Raw genomic sequence first — 14,819 nt, 5'->3', positions numbered from 1 at the left:
AAACGTAAAAGTCAGCAAAGAATAAATACAGTTCCTGAGTACTACAGCATGGCAGGAGCCACAGGGCACTGGTAGTGTGAGATAGTTCTTATGATCTTCTAGATGGAAAGTCCTTACCAGGCCCGGCTGTAGCAATGGAGATAACCCAGGATTGTACCAGCTGGTGTTCCAGGAAGAGCTGGGTTGCTGAAGGTAAAACAGCTGCTGTGGATACTGGCTGGAACCAGACTGTTGTTAGCACGGAGTGGATACTGGCTGGAACCAGTTAAATAATAAATGAACTTTGGGAGCGATGAAATGTGAACTGAAATGTAGAACTTGAGAGCGGAGAAATAATAATTCCGGTGGAGAGTGGTAAAGTGTAGAAAGGACACCGGCCCTTTAAGGGAAGCTGTATTCTGCTGGAAGCTGAGGCTGGAAGCAGGTAGTGTTGTAGCTGGAAACAGATGAATCCACAATGGATTGGAGAGTCAGGCTACACCGCAGGTGGAATGCTGGTGCGGGTCTCTATGGTGGAAGTCTTGAGACAGGAGCTGGAACCTGGAAGACAATCGTAGAAGAGAGACAAACAGGAACTAGGTTTGACAACCAAAGCACTGACGTCTTCCTTGCTCAGGCACAGCTTACTTATACCTGCAGCAAGGAAGGGGTTGGCTAGGCAATTATGCAAATCAACAATACAAACAGCAGATTGGTGGAAATGATCAGATGACAGAATCCAAGATGGCTGCGCCCATGCAGACACTTGGAGGGAAGTTTGGTTTGTAATCCATGTGGTCTGGGAAACAGTAATGGCGGCGCCGGCCACCGGAGACAGGAGACGCCAGGCTGATAGATGCACATTTTTTTTTTTTTACGTAATCATTTTATTGTCAATGCATCACTTCACAATACAGAAATGTCAGGTTCAGTAATATAAAGATATATATACATGCAGATATTAACACCAGGTCTTCATTGTATTATCACAAGTAGTGTTGAACAGAGGCATGTACACATCATAACTTAATTGAGTATCCTTTAGTGTAAATATGTTCTAAGCGATAGAACCCCTGAGTAAAAATAAGAATAAAATTAAAAAGATTCGTGGAAAAGAGAACAATTCCCTGTTAGTCTCCATACCATGGGGTTATGAGGGGGGCCGGGACCATGCAACGCCACTTGCCGTCAATTTGCTATTGCTATGGGAGGGTCGCCAACTGCCATTCTAGTCTCATACCATATTGTCTCTTTCAATGAATTTTTTATTCTAATTTGAAAATCATTAGGGAGGGTGGCGATATAGCTTTCCCAAGACTCAAAGAATTGCCCCACTAATTTATCTTTTTGTATAGTGGTTTCTATCCAGTGCATTTGAAATAGGTGGTGCAACTTCCCTTTGAACAGAGATAAGGTAGGCGGATCTTTAAGGATCCAGGCCTGCAGAATGGCCTTTCTTGCAGCCGCACTTATTGCCAGAAGTAGCCTTTTGCATCCCTTTGTGACTCTCTGTCCTGGCGGAAGAATTCCAAAAATTGCCCATTCCGCTGTAAAGGGAATAAAATTAATCAGCTCTGCCATGGCATATTGCCGTACTTGCAGCCAGAAATGGCGGATAATCGGGCATGTCCAAAAGCAGTGCATGAGATCGGACTCGGGTGTATGGCATTTGAGACATCTATCCGAATCAGTCATGCCTGCCAAATATTGCTTATAAGGGGAGAAATAAGTCCTATGGGTGATATTATAGAACATTTCCTGATACTGTGCCGAAGGTAATAGTTTGCATGATTGAATCAGGCTGTTCAAAATTATTTCACATGTAAGCCTAGGGAAATCAGATGTCCATTTCTGCATCCCATATTGTGATGCAGAATGGTCGAGTAGAGTAGTAAGTTTTCTATAATGTATTGACATAGCTCGTTTCGTGTCAGGCACAGTCAATAGCATAGTATCTAAATCATTAGTAAAATCCGCCTCCGAAAGAGACTTGATCACTGAGCTAGCGTAATGTTGCATCTGAAAAAATGCTAATGGGAAATCAGAGATAAATGGGTAGATTTCCCTCGCCTCTGTAAATGTCAATGGCTTCCTTCTACCCTCATCAATTATGTGACGTATGTTTTCCAGGCCCTCTTTGTTGAACAGTGTGAATGGAGAGACCGCCTCCCCATGTTGGAACTCCGGATTGCCCAGGAACGTCAGGAACAAGGATTTGTGCCCACCTAGATTCCTAGCGCGTCTAAGAATATGCCATAATTTATATATCGTCCATAGAAGTGGGTTATCCTTCAATTCCTGGTCGAGTTCCGCTTCCACCCCGTGAAGGAAAGATATTAGGTTTCTGGACCCCACAAATTGTGCCTCCAGCTGTGTATTAGCATACGTGTTGCTATTATGTAACCAGTCTTTTAAAAATCTCAATAAAGAAGCATGGTTATATTTCTGGATGTTTGGAAAATTAATGCCCCCGTTAGCTTTAGGCTGCTGTAATTTGTGCATTGCAATGCGCGGTCTTTTACCCTTCCATATGAATTGTCGGAATAGTGTGGTTATGTATGCTACGTCAGATCTGCTAAGCAGTACAGGGATAGATTGCAGGATGTACAGTAGTTTGGGGAATGTGCACATTTTAATTAAATTGGCTCTTCCTAAATATGAGAGCAGCAAGCTTTTCCAAGCCTCCAACTCCTTTGCTATGTTGTCGATCGCCGCTTTAACATTTAGCCGATACAAATCCGCTGGGTATTTAGGGAGTTTGATTCCCAAGTATGTGATATATGTGGGGGCCCATTTAATGGGTAGTTGACGGCCCCATCCTGGACTTTTTATTCCAGTTTTTAAACATAAACCTACTGATTTGTTAAGGTTAACTTGAAAGCCCGATATTTTACCGAAATCATCTAATAATCTCAATGTATCCCTTAAGGACTCCTTAGGGTTCCCCATATATAATAAGACATCATCCGCAAAAGCCGATAATTTTATCTCCATGTTCCCAATGGGAATACCCTTATAAACTGTCGAGTCTTGGAGAACTCGAAATAGGGGATCTATAGACAGATTAAAAAGAAGAGGGGACAATGGGCAGCCCTGCCTAGTGCCCCTTTGCATGGTTATTTGATTTCCTCGTTTGCCATTAACCAGTAACGAGGTTTTCGGGGCATTATATAAATATTTTATGAGGTTTACAAATCGGTCGCTGAAGCCCCTACACTCCAACACGTTAAATAAATGATGCCACGCCACAGTGTCGAACGCTTTGTGTGTGTCTAGGCTTAAGAGAATATGTTCTGATAGGGGTGAGTTCCTGGACGCAATTGTGGCCGCTATGGCTGTTCGGATGGCTTTAACCGATTGGCGGTCCCGGACAAAACCATATTGATGTTCCGTCAATAAGTCAGGGAGAATCAATTGTAACCTATTGGCCATTATTTTCGTAAAGATCTTAAAATCAGAGTTTAATAGAGTAATGGGTCTATATGAGTCAGCAGACATTAAATCCCTGTCTGGTTTGGGGATCAGTGTCGTGTATGCTTGTGAAAATGAAGAGTAGCGTGGGTGCTCCCTGTAGATGTTATTAAATAATTCTAGCAGCGTCGGTGTTAGTTCCCTTTGTAACAATTTATAGTATGCCCCTGTGAATCCATCGGGTCCCGGCGATTTGTGCGGCTGTAGAGAGGCAATGACCTCTCGTATTTCTTCTTCCCTGATGTCCCCGTCAAGTGCCTCCCGTTGGTCGGCACTTAGATGAGGTAGGTTCGCCATAGATAGGAATTCCCTCTGTAACTCCTCATGTGGCGATATGGGGCTATAAAGGGTAGTGTAATAATCACTTAAATGTGTTAAAATGTCAGCTGTCGTTGTGTAGGTCTTGTTCTGGAAGTCGTCTTTCAACGCTGTTATATAGGAGCGTTGCCGTCTCGATTTAGACATAGTAGCTAGAAGTTTACCAGTTCTGTTGCCCCATTTATAATAATGGAATTTGGTGTAGTCTAAGCGTTGTGAGCTTGAGCCGTCAAGAAGGCATCAAGTAATTTTTTATCCCTTACATATCTCTCCAGATGTTCCTCTGTGGGAGTGGCTTTATAAATGTTGAAGCTATGTGACATAGCGTCGTGTAAAGTATGATATTGCCTTGAGCTGTCTTTCCGCACTTTCGCCACATAACCTATTATATGTCCACGTATCACCGCCTTTGACGCCTCCCAAAAGAGCACCGTGTCATCCCAATGTTCTATATTGTCATCTACAAAATTGTGCCATGAATATAATAGAAATTTCTTAAAATCTTCTGAATTGGTAAGGTGGTCTGGGAAACGCCAAAGGCGGTCCACACCCCCCTGGGAGTCCACATATAACTCTAATCGTACCATAGCATGGTCCGAGATAACGATATCGTCCAATGTCGCCCTTTTCACCTGGTCCAGTAGATGATTGGCCAGCAATATGTAATCTATCCGGGACATAGTACCATGTACCCTAGATAGGTGACTGTATGACCTGTCCGTTTGATTTAGTAAACGCCATGGGTCACTCAATTCTAATATTTCCTTCATTTCCTGTATAAATTGCCAACATGGGGAGGTCGGTCTGACGACAGAAGATGATTTGTCTAGTGTGTGGTCATCAACCGCGTTAAAGTCGCCTCCAACTATTAAAGAATAATTGGTTCTGCTGGCTAATATCTGCGTAAGTTGACGTAGAAATTCCCCGGTTGCCACATTAGGTGCATATAAATTTACTAAGGTATATTTTCTGCCCTCAATTTCCACATCAATAATCAAATAGCGGCCTTCTGGGTCCGCTAGTGTGTGTAGAATCTTGTATCTCAAGTGTTTATGGAACAAGATTGCCACTCCTCTGGATTTTGAGGAGTGAGAAGCCTGTATGCATTCCGCTAACCATGGGGCTCGTAAAGTAGATTCGTCACCAAGCCTCCAGTGAGTTTCCTGGAGGAAGGTGATAGAGGGTTTTTTCCGACGAAGGTGTATGAGTACTTTTTTTCTCTTAATCGGGGTGTTAAGTCCGTCCACGTTCCAAGATATTATAGAACAGTGGGCGGTCTCCCGGACCGCTGATGTGCATCTATTATTATCCGCCATCATTGGTGGTAAAGAGCTGAAGGAGGTGCCCCGATGTATCCCAAACATTCCCTATTGGCAGCAACTGTCCCCCATCAAAGAGTAGAACAGCATGGGTCCTAAAATTTCTGACGCCCAGGTCACGGCCCCCTCCCCCCGCCACACAACCCCCGGAGGATGCTGAGGAGACAGAACAGGCTATCACATTCAATAGATTCAGGTGAAGTAATGCATTTCCATTTTCTAGAACTATAACTAAGTATGGGTCGTCTAAATGACCCATGTCAACAAACTGAGGATTCCCGACCGTAATGGAGGGAATGCTCCGTTTTTTAAACAAAAACAGTACAAACAACAAACATTGTAATGCAGGTGTAAAAAACCCACTAAACATCCTTAAAGAAGAACAAAGATTATCAAAAGAAAAAAGAAAAATCTTAACCTTCAGTCAGGGTCTGGGTAAATAATACAGACTCGGGTAAGACTTAATATATGGGGGAAGTACGTCTAGCCCTCCACCCCCCCAGAGCCCCCCTATTCATTGAAGCAGTGGCATAGAAATGGGCAAAAATTTTAGGGGTAGGGCTAACGAGAGGGTTCCTGCCAGGCGCCCCCCCTCTGATAAATTATTATAGTTAGAGGCCATCTTAGTGTGATTTATTTATTCTCGTGAACTGGCATTAGAGCGGGCAGGCGAGGGATGGCCCTGTCTAAGGAAATGGGACTTCGCCTGTTGGGGATCAGTGAAAAGCTGAGTATGGCCATTTTCCGTTACTTTCAATTTGGCTGGATAGAGTAAAGCGAATCTTATCTTTTTGTCCACCAAAAATCTACAGACCTCCGAAAATGCTTTACGTTTTTGTGATACCAAGGCTGAAAAGTCTTGGAACACCAGGATTTTGTGACCCCCCACTCGCAGCTCTGGGGCAGCACGGTAAGCCTGCAGTACTTTTTCTTTGTCTCTGTAGTCTAAGAATTTAGCAATAGTGGGCCTAGATTGATTGCCCCTATCCTTGCGGACTGCGCCTAACCTGTGCACCCTTTCCACCGGCAGTGGCAGATCAGGTTCTAGCAGACCCAGAGCAGACGGGATAAGTTTACCAACATAATCCTGTAATTGTGTGTCCCTAACCTCCTCAGGAATGCCGATAAAACGTAAATTACATCTTCTATTCCTGTTTTCCAGGTCATCTAGTTTGTCGACCATGGTGTGTATAGTTTGAGACTTAATCGCTAGTTCTTGTTGTAAGGCATGCACTGAGTCTTCAGCATCGCTTGTTCGTTGTTCTAAAGTGTCTATTCTAGCAGTATTTGATTCTATCTTTGCTAGCGATGTGTCTAGTCGTGCATGCAAATCTTCAAATTTTTTATCAATGAGGGGCATTAACATGTTAATTACTTCTTTGGCGTTATCCGCTGGTGACGGAATTGCCATATGGACAGGATGTGCGTCCTCACTTCCCCTTGATAATGGAGAAGGAGGCGAAGATGATTGAGACGCATTTGTTTTCTGATTGGTTTGGCGTTTGTAGCCTGATTTAGCTGCGGAGCTAGGCATGTCTGCGGATGGATTTTGGTTTTTAGCCAAATACTTGTCCATACCACGGTGTACCAGCACTAAGAACAAAGCAGATGTGACCAATAATAGCCGCGATGGTATAATAACCGCTTTAAAGCAAATATAAGTCTTACTGAAATGTGTACGTTAGACCCTGAGAGTGAAATATTAACACATTTAAATGTCTACATTTCGCTTACATAACCAGATTAGTAGTGGACGAAATCTCTCAATAGAACAAATTAGAAGAGAAGAAACTACGTACTACTCATCGAAATCCCCGTAGAATCTCGGGTAAATCAATAAAATATCAATTATAACTCAGTAGCTCATAAACCGTTTAGACACTGGGTTAAAATTGAGGTAGTTATAAGAATATATGAGGTAATACAGAATATATACAATTTAACCACAAGGTGGCAGTATAATCCTCTATATAGAGCTTTGGATTTTCAATATGGTTTTTAGATATTAAAAGATAGGGGGATAAATTAATAAAGAAAAAACAAAATATTAACGATACAATCAAATTTGTCCCAGAAGAAAGGTGTGCTGGGGCAAGTAATTAAGTAGGCAGTCCTTGTATGATTTAGCTCCAAACGACTCCCTGAGGGCTATAGGGTGATTTTTCCCCCCAATACCAAGTAGAAACAGCTCAGGGGTAAGTCAATTAGATTTATGCCATCTACTTCGTCTCCTCATATAGCAGTCATATATCAGCATATGTGAGAGGGTCAGAACCGTCTCAGAGTCAGGGTCAGCCAGTGTATTCAGCCAAGTATGGTGCACTTTGCAGCTCCCAGCCGGACGCTAACTAGGAAATGGCAAACCCTCTGGCGCTGTGGATGTAGAACAAGCAGCAGAGAAGGGGTATCAAGAGGGAACAAGGACTTGGCAGGGAGAAATTAAGGGGGGGGGGAGGTGTGGGACACACACTAGGGGGGAATGGATCAAAGTATAAGGAGGTTTATGTAAGAGGTGTTAATGGAAAGGAAAAGAGGGGGTATACATACAATGTTAATGTCCAGTGGGGAGAGATCTTTGTCACTGCGGGCAGTGTGCTGGGGTTGAGGAGATCCGGGACTGCGTCTTAGCAGGGCTGGTTAGCCGAGTCTAGGCTGCCTTCTACTTGCCGTCCTCCCGCCGATCTTCAAAAGGGGAACGAGCACTTCTCTGTTCCCAGCGGTCTGCGAGGTGCCGTTCAATTCTGTCACTGGATGATGCTGACAGAAGCCGCTACCAAGTCTCCGCGATGTGGATATGGCTCCTCCGGCTTTCACATCACCCGGGCCAGGTCAGGTCGAGGCAGCGCTCATTCACCCTCTCCAGACGGGCCGCATATCCACCCCCCGCAGGCAAGTCTTCTTCCGCCGATTCTTTCCGGCCAGCAGGCAGGCTCCGTTATTGCGGCGTCCTCGGGTCTTAGAGCCGCGTGTTCACCCGCCCTCACCCGGCCAGTCAGGAAGTCTCTCTCCGCTGTCGCGCTCGACCCAGTCGCTCTGCTTAGCTGTTCCCTTCAATCCAGTGAGGGTGTTGTTGTCTTCAGCTTCAGGTCTCGGGGTTGAAAGTGTCTCAGTTCCCCGTCAGACACCATTTCGCGCCAACTCCATGCTGGCGGTCATATAAGCCATCTACACCAATGGCCGGACTCCGGGGCAAAATCAAACGGTTTTTTCTTATTTTTTCCCTGCAGCCTTCACCTCTATTTGTTCCCTGCAGTATCCTCAGCAACAGTGGGTTGTTTTGACCCTGAAATGAGCGCTGAGAATTGAGGATTGCAGGAGATAGTGCAGTAGCTCAAGGGAGCTATGTTAAAAAGCAGCCATGCTTGCTGGCTCCGCCCCCGGAAGTCTGATAGATGCACATTTAACCACGCGGGCACAGCGGAGGCCGCGGCTGATGAAAACACCACTCTGACACTCTGCATGTAGAAACTCAGGAACAGCGGAATCTGGTCCTGGAACGCTGAGCCCGCCTTAGGAGGCATCTGAAGGGTAAGTAATGGCGTCCAGATACCCGGATCGTGACAGCACCCCCCCCTTTAGGAGTGGCCCCAGGACACTTCTTAGGCTTTAAAGGAAACTTTGCGTGGAAATTTCGGACCAAGGCAGGAGCATGGACGTCAGAGGCATTGGTCCAAGAGCGTTCTTCAGGACCATAGCCCTTCCAGTCAATGAGATACTGAAGTTGACCGTAATGGTGACGTGAGTCCAGGATCTTGGCCACTTCATACTCAACGCCTCGTTGAGTTTGGACTTTCGGAGTTGGTGGAAGTGAGGAATGAAACCGATTCAAGATTAGCGGTTTCAACAGGGAAACATGGAATGTCCTGGGTATTTTTAAGAAGGGAGGTAACTGGAGTCTGTAAGCAACAGGATTGATGACTTGATCAATTTTAAAAGGACCGATGTAGCGAGGTGCAAACTTCATACTGGGAACTCTTAACCTCAAATTCTTCGTGGATAACCATACCCGATCACCCACCTTGAGAGCAGGAACTGCTCGACGCTTCTTATCCGCAAACTTCTTGTACCTGAACGATGCCTTGAGCAGAGCTGATCGTACGCTCTTCCAGATATTGGCAAACTGATGCAAGGTGATATCCACTGCGGGAACAGAAGTTGCTGGAAGCGGTTGGAACTCAGGGACTTTAGGGTGGAATCCAAAGTTGGTGAAGAATGGTGTTGAAGAAGATGAAGAATGATACTGGTTGTTATGACAGAACTCGGCCCAGGGAAGTAATTGAACCCAGTCATCTTGAGAGGAGGACACATAGATGCGGAGGAAGGCCTCCAAGTCCTGATTCACCCTCTCAGTTTGACCATTGGTCTGAGGATGGTAAGCCGTGGAAAACTTTAACTTGACTTGGAGGACTTGACATAAACTTCGCCAGAATTTGGCTGTGAATTGAACTCCTCGATCTGAGATAATTTCTTCTGGAAGACCGTGGAGTCGGAAGATCTCTTGTATGAATACTTGAGCCAACTTGGAAGCTGACGGAAGACCGGTGAGAGGAATGAAGTGTGCCATCTTGGTGAACCGGTCAACTACCACCCAGATGGTATTGAACTTGTTGCACATGGGCAAATCTGTAATAAAATCCATCGACAAATGGGTCCATGGTCGACGGGGAACAGATAGTGGAACCAGTTGCCCCGCAGGCGACTGGCGGGATACTTTATGTTGAGCACACTTTGGGCAAGATGCAATAAACTCCAAAACGTCCTTTTTCAGAGTTGGCCACCAATAGGACCTAGAGATAAACTCCAGGGTTTTTTGGATACCTGTATGTCCGGCAAAACGGGAAGCATGGGCCCAATGCATGAGCTTCTTCCTTAGTGTCGGCTTCACAAAACTTTTCCCTGATGGGGGCGTAGAGTCCATCCCTACCGTGGAGAATGCCAACGGATTTATAATAGGATGCTTGTCTGAAGACTCTGACTCATTTTCTTGCTCCCATGAGTGGGAAAGGGCATCGGCCTTGCGATTCTGAGAGCCCGGACAGAACTGGAGTTTAAAGTCGAACCTGGAAAAGAAAAGTGCCCATCTGGCCTGACGAGGGTTGAGACATTGTGCGCCTTTTAGATATAGAAGGTTCTTGTGGTCTGTAAGGATGGTGATTGAATGAGAAGCTCCCTCCAACAGATATCTCCACTCCTCTAGAGCGAGCTTGATGGCTAGCAACTCCTGGTCGCCAATGGCATAGTTGCGCTCCGCTGGGGAGAACTTCCGTGAGAAGAAACTGCAAGGATGTAAATGACCATCTTTAGCCCTCTGAGATAACACCGCTCCTACTCCAACGGAGGAGGCATCCACCTCTAAGATGAAAGGAGAGTCGACGTCAGGCTGTTTCAGGACAGGTGCAGAGATGAACCTCTGTTTTAAAAGATGAAAAGCTTGCATGGCTTCTTCAGACCACTTGGACGGGTTAGCACCCTTCTTGGTGAAAGCAGTAATAGGCGCCACAATGGTGGAAAAGTCTCGTATAAACTTTCGGTAATAATTGGCGAACCCTAAGAACCTCTGGACCCCTTTGAGGGTTAAGGGTACTGGCCAATTCTGGATTGCTTGTAGTTTCTCAGGATCCATCTCTAGTCCGGAACCGGACACAATGTACCCTAGAAACGGAATGGACTTGACTTCAAAGACGCATTTCTCTAATTTGCAGTAGAGATGATTGACACGGAGACGGGACAGAACCTCCTTTACCCAGAAACGATGTTCCTCTAAATTGTTGGCAAAAATGAGGATATCATCTAGATAGACCACGACATGACGGTATAGAATGTCTCTGAAGATCTCATTGACGAAATGCTGGAAGACAGCTGGAGCATTGCTCAATCCGAAGGGCATGACGAGGTACTCATAATGTCCGTCACGGGTGTTAAATGCGGTCTTCCACTCGTCACCCTCACGGATCCGGATGAGATTGTATGCACCTCTCAGGTCCAGCTTTGTAAAGATGGTAGCTCCGCTAACTCTGTCAAAGAGCTCAGTAATCAGGGGTAAAGGATAGCGGTTCTTGATGGTAATGTCGTTCAAACCTCTGTAGTCGATGCACGGCCGCAGACCACCATCTTTCTTCTTTACAAAAAAGAAGCCTGCGCCGGCTGGAGAAGAAGAAGGTCGAATGAACCCCTTTGCTAGGTTCTCTTTTATGTATTCCTCCATAGAATGCGTCTCGGGGAGAGACAACGGATAAGTTCGGCCTCGAGGTGGAACCTTCCCTGGAACGAGATCAATCGGGCAGTCCCATTCTCTATGAGGGGGAAGGATATCAGCAGAAGCTTTACTGAACACATCCGTGAAATCTTGATATGGAGGAGGTGGAACATCAGACGACCTGGGGGAGGAGGAACAGACAGGCAACACTTTAAACAAACATGTTTATTAGTACAGGAGGAACATTAGTACAGGAGGAACCCCATGCCAGGATTTGCGTAGTCGTCCAATCAATTGTAGGATTGTGAAGACGGAGCCATGGAAGGCCCAGGACCACAGGATGTGTGGCTCTTGGAATCACTAAAAGTGAAATAAGTTCGGAATGAAGAACTCCCACTCTCAGACGAACTGGTAGAGTCCTTAGAGAAATAACTGTATCAAAAATTTTACTGCCATCCACAGCAGTTAAGGAAAAGGACGAAGGAAGTCTCTCGGTGGGTAGGGACCACCGTTTAACATAGGCTTCGGTAATAAAGTTCCCAGCTGCTCCGGAATCCAGGAGGGCAATGACGTTCTGATAACGTTGAGCAACTTGAAGCGAGACTGGGAGGTTACAATCTTGAGGAGATGGAGAGGAGATCATTACTCCTAGCCGGCCCTCTCCTTGGCGAGCTAGGATTTGGAGTTTCCCGGACGTTTGGGACAGGCATTAATGGTGTGAGACGGAGCTGCACAGTACAAACAGAGAAACTCGGAGAGACGTCTTCGGCGCTCAGCAGGAGTTAAACGGGAACGGCCAATTTGCATGGGTTCATCTTTAGTTGGTGACAGTTGGCGAGGAGGAGGAGCAGAAGATTTTGGAGCAGATGATCTTCCACGCTCAGTTGCTCTCTCTCTGAAACGTAAGTCAACTTTCGTACAAAGTGAGATTAACTCATCTAACTTGGAGGGTAAGTCTCTGGTAGCTAACTCATCTTTAATACGCTCGGATAAACCATGCCAGAATGCAGCATACAGGGCCTCGTCGTTCCATGCCAGTTCGGATGCCAGGATCTGGAACTGTATAAGATATTGTCCTACAGTACGTGATCCCTGGCGTAAACGGAGAATCTCAGACGAAGCTGAAGTTACCCGGCCTGGCTCGTCGAAGATGCGCCTGAATGTTGACACGAATGCAGTGTAAGATAGCAGGGTGTCGGACCTCTCCCATAACGGTGATGCCCAATCGAGGGCTGAGCCACTGAGAAGAGAAATAATGTAGGCAATTTTTGTACGGTCACTGGGGAAATTGCCAGGTTGTAGCTCAAACTGAATCTCACACTGGTTGAGAAATCCCCTGCAGAATCTTGGAGATCCGTCAAATTTTGCTGGCGTTGGAAGATGAAGACGTGGAGCAGGAATGGGTAAGGTGGGTGGGGTTATAGCTGGAGTCACTGTGGTTGACGCACCAGACGCGCCTGATCCACGGAGAGTGGTCTGAATCCCATCCAGCCGAGTAGAGAGATCCTGGAGACAGCGGATGATGTGGCCCTGTGCAGCCTCCTGATGTTCTAGTCGGGCTGCCAGTTCTTGCATCGGCCTGGCCGCTTGATCCTGGTCTCCGGCTGGATTCATTAGGTCAGTGCTTACTGTCACAACTGAGGGCCTGAGCTGACGGGAGGCAGCCTCAGTTGTAGGGGCTGAGATGTACCGGAACCTGGGAGGTTGTATCAGACCCCTGGACATGTAAGTAACATGAATAATAACTGCCCGAAGGCGTGACCACGACAACTTAGATAAAAGTCAATGATGTTTATTATGACAACTCCGCATCACAGCAGCAATAAAGGAAAACGTAAAAGTCAGCAAAGAATAAATACAGTTCCTGAGTACTACAGCATGGCAGGAGCCACAGGGCACTGGTAGTGTGAGATAGTTCTTATGATCTTCTAGATGGAAAGTCCTTACCAGGCCCGGCTGTAGCAATGGAGATAACCCAGGATTGTACCAGCTGGTGTTCCAGGAAGAGCTGGGTTGCTGAAGGTAAAACAGCTGCTGTGGATACTGGCTGGAACCAGACTGTTGTTAGCACGGAGTGGATACTGGCTGGAACCAGTTAAATAATAAATGAACTTTGGGAGCGATGAAATGTGAACTGAAATGTAGAACTTGAGAGCGGAGAAATAATAATTCCGGTGGAGAGTGGTAAAGTGTAGAAAGGACACCGGCCCTTTAAGGGAAGCTGTATTCTGCTGGAAGCTGAGGCTGGAAGCAGGTAGTGTTGTAGCTGGAAACAGATGAATCCACAATGGATTGGAGAGTCAGGCTACACCGCAGGTGGAATGCTGGTGCGGGTCTCTATGGTGGAAGTCTTGAGACAGGAGCTGGAACCTGGAAGACAATCATAGAAGAGAGACAAACAGGAACTAGGTTTGACAACCAAAGCACTGACGTCTTCCTTGCTCAGGCACAGCTTACTTATACCTGCAGCAAGGAAGGGGTTGGCTAGGCAATTATGCAAATCAACAATACAAACAGCAGATTGGTGGAAATGATCAGATGACAGAATCCAAGATGGCTGCGCCCATGCAGACACTTGGAGGGAAGTTTGGTTTGTAATCCATGTGGTCTGGGAAACAGTAATGGCGGCGCCGGCCACCGGAGACAGGAGACGCCAGGCTGATAGATGCACATTTAACCACGCGGGCACAGCGGAGGCCGCGGCTGATGAAAACACCACTCTGACACTCTGCATGTAGAAACTCAGGAACAGCGGAATCTGGTCCTGGAACGCTGAGCCCGCCTTAGGAGGCATCTGAAGGGTAAGTAATGGCGTCCAGATACCCGGATCGTGACACGGAGTGGTTTTTAAATCCAAATCAGGTCTTGTGTTTTCACTAGTTACTACAAAGGGTTTTCTTGGCGTCTCAATCGCTCAAACAGCTTATACATTATTAAGGTTAATAAGCGTTACATCATTGTAGTATTACATTGCTAAGGTTTAGAGTATGAGCATACCCTTACTGTGTGTGGTTAATAAGGTTTACTGTGTATATTTCTGTGAGCGTCTGCGCCGCTCGTGTCTCCCTCTCACGGCGCAGCGTCCGCTACGCCAATAGCGTAGCATTACAGTACTCGGGACGCCTATAGCGTGCTCGATACTAAGCGTGAGTCCGAGAGCGTATGTGTCGCTCGTGCGTTGCGCCCACGGCCTAGCGTCTGCTACGCTAAGTGCATACCCTTACGGTACTCAGGGCGCCAATAGCGTACTTAGTCCGTAATAGTATATAGCTTATGTTTAAAGGTAATAATTGACATTATCAATTGGGGGCATCGTCCGGGCCTCCTCATATCCGCAACCTAGCGGGACAAGGCAGACTTTATCCATCAGCAAAGGGCGGGAAGGTAGTATCTCCTGTTAGCCGTTCGGTGGTCGGGGATACAGTAGTGCTGATTAGATAAGCGTCTGCTTCGCTTGGTTTGTAGGGATGCTGGTGGGATCCGGATCCGAAAGGTAAGAACGTTAAGCTATTGTCTTTTAAATCTGTTTTAATTTC

The sequence above is a fragment of the Pseudophryne corroboree genome, chromosome 5 (genome assembly GCF_028390025.1).
Source record: "Pseudophryne corroboree isolate aPseCor3 chromosome 5, aPseCor3.hap2, whole genome shotgun sequence".
Classification (NCBI taxonomy): Eukaryota; Metazoa; Chordata; class Amphibia; order Anura; family Myobatrachidae; genus Pseudophryne; species Pseudophryne corroboree.
This window is presented reverse-complemented; position numbering follows the sequence as displayed.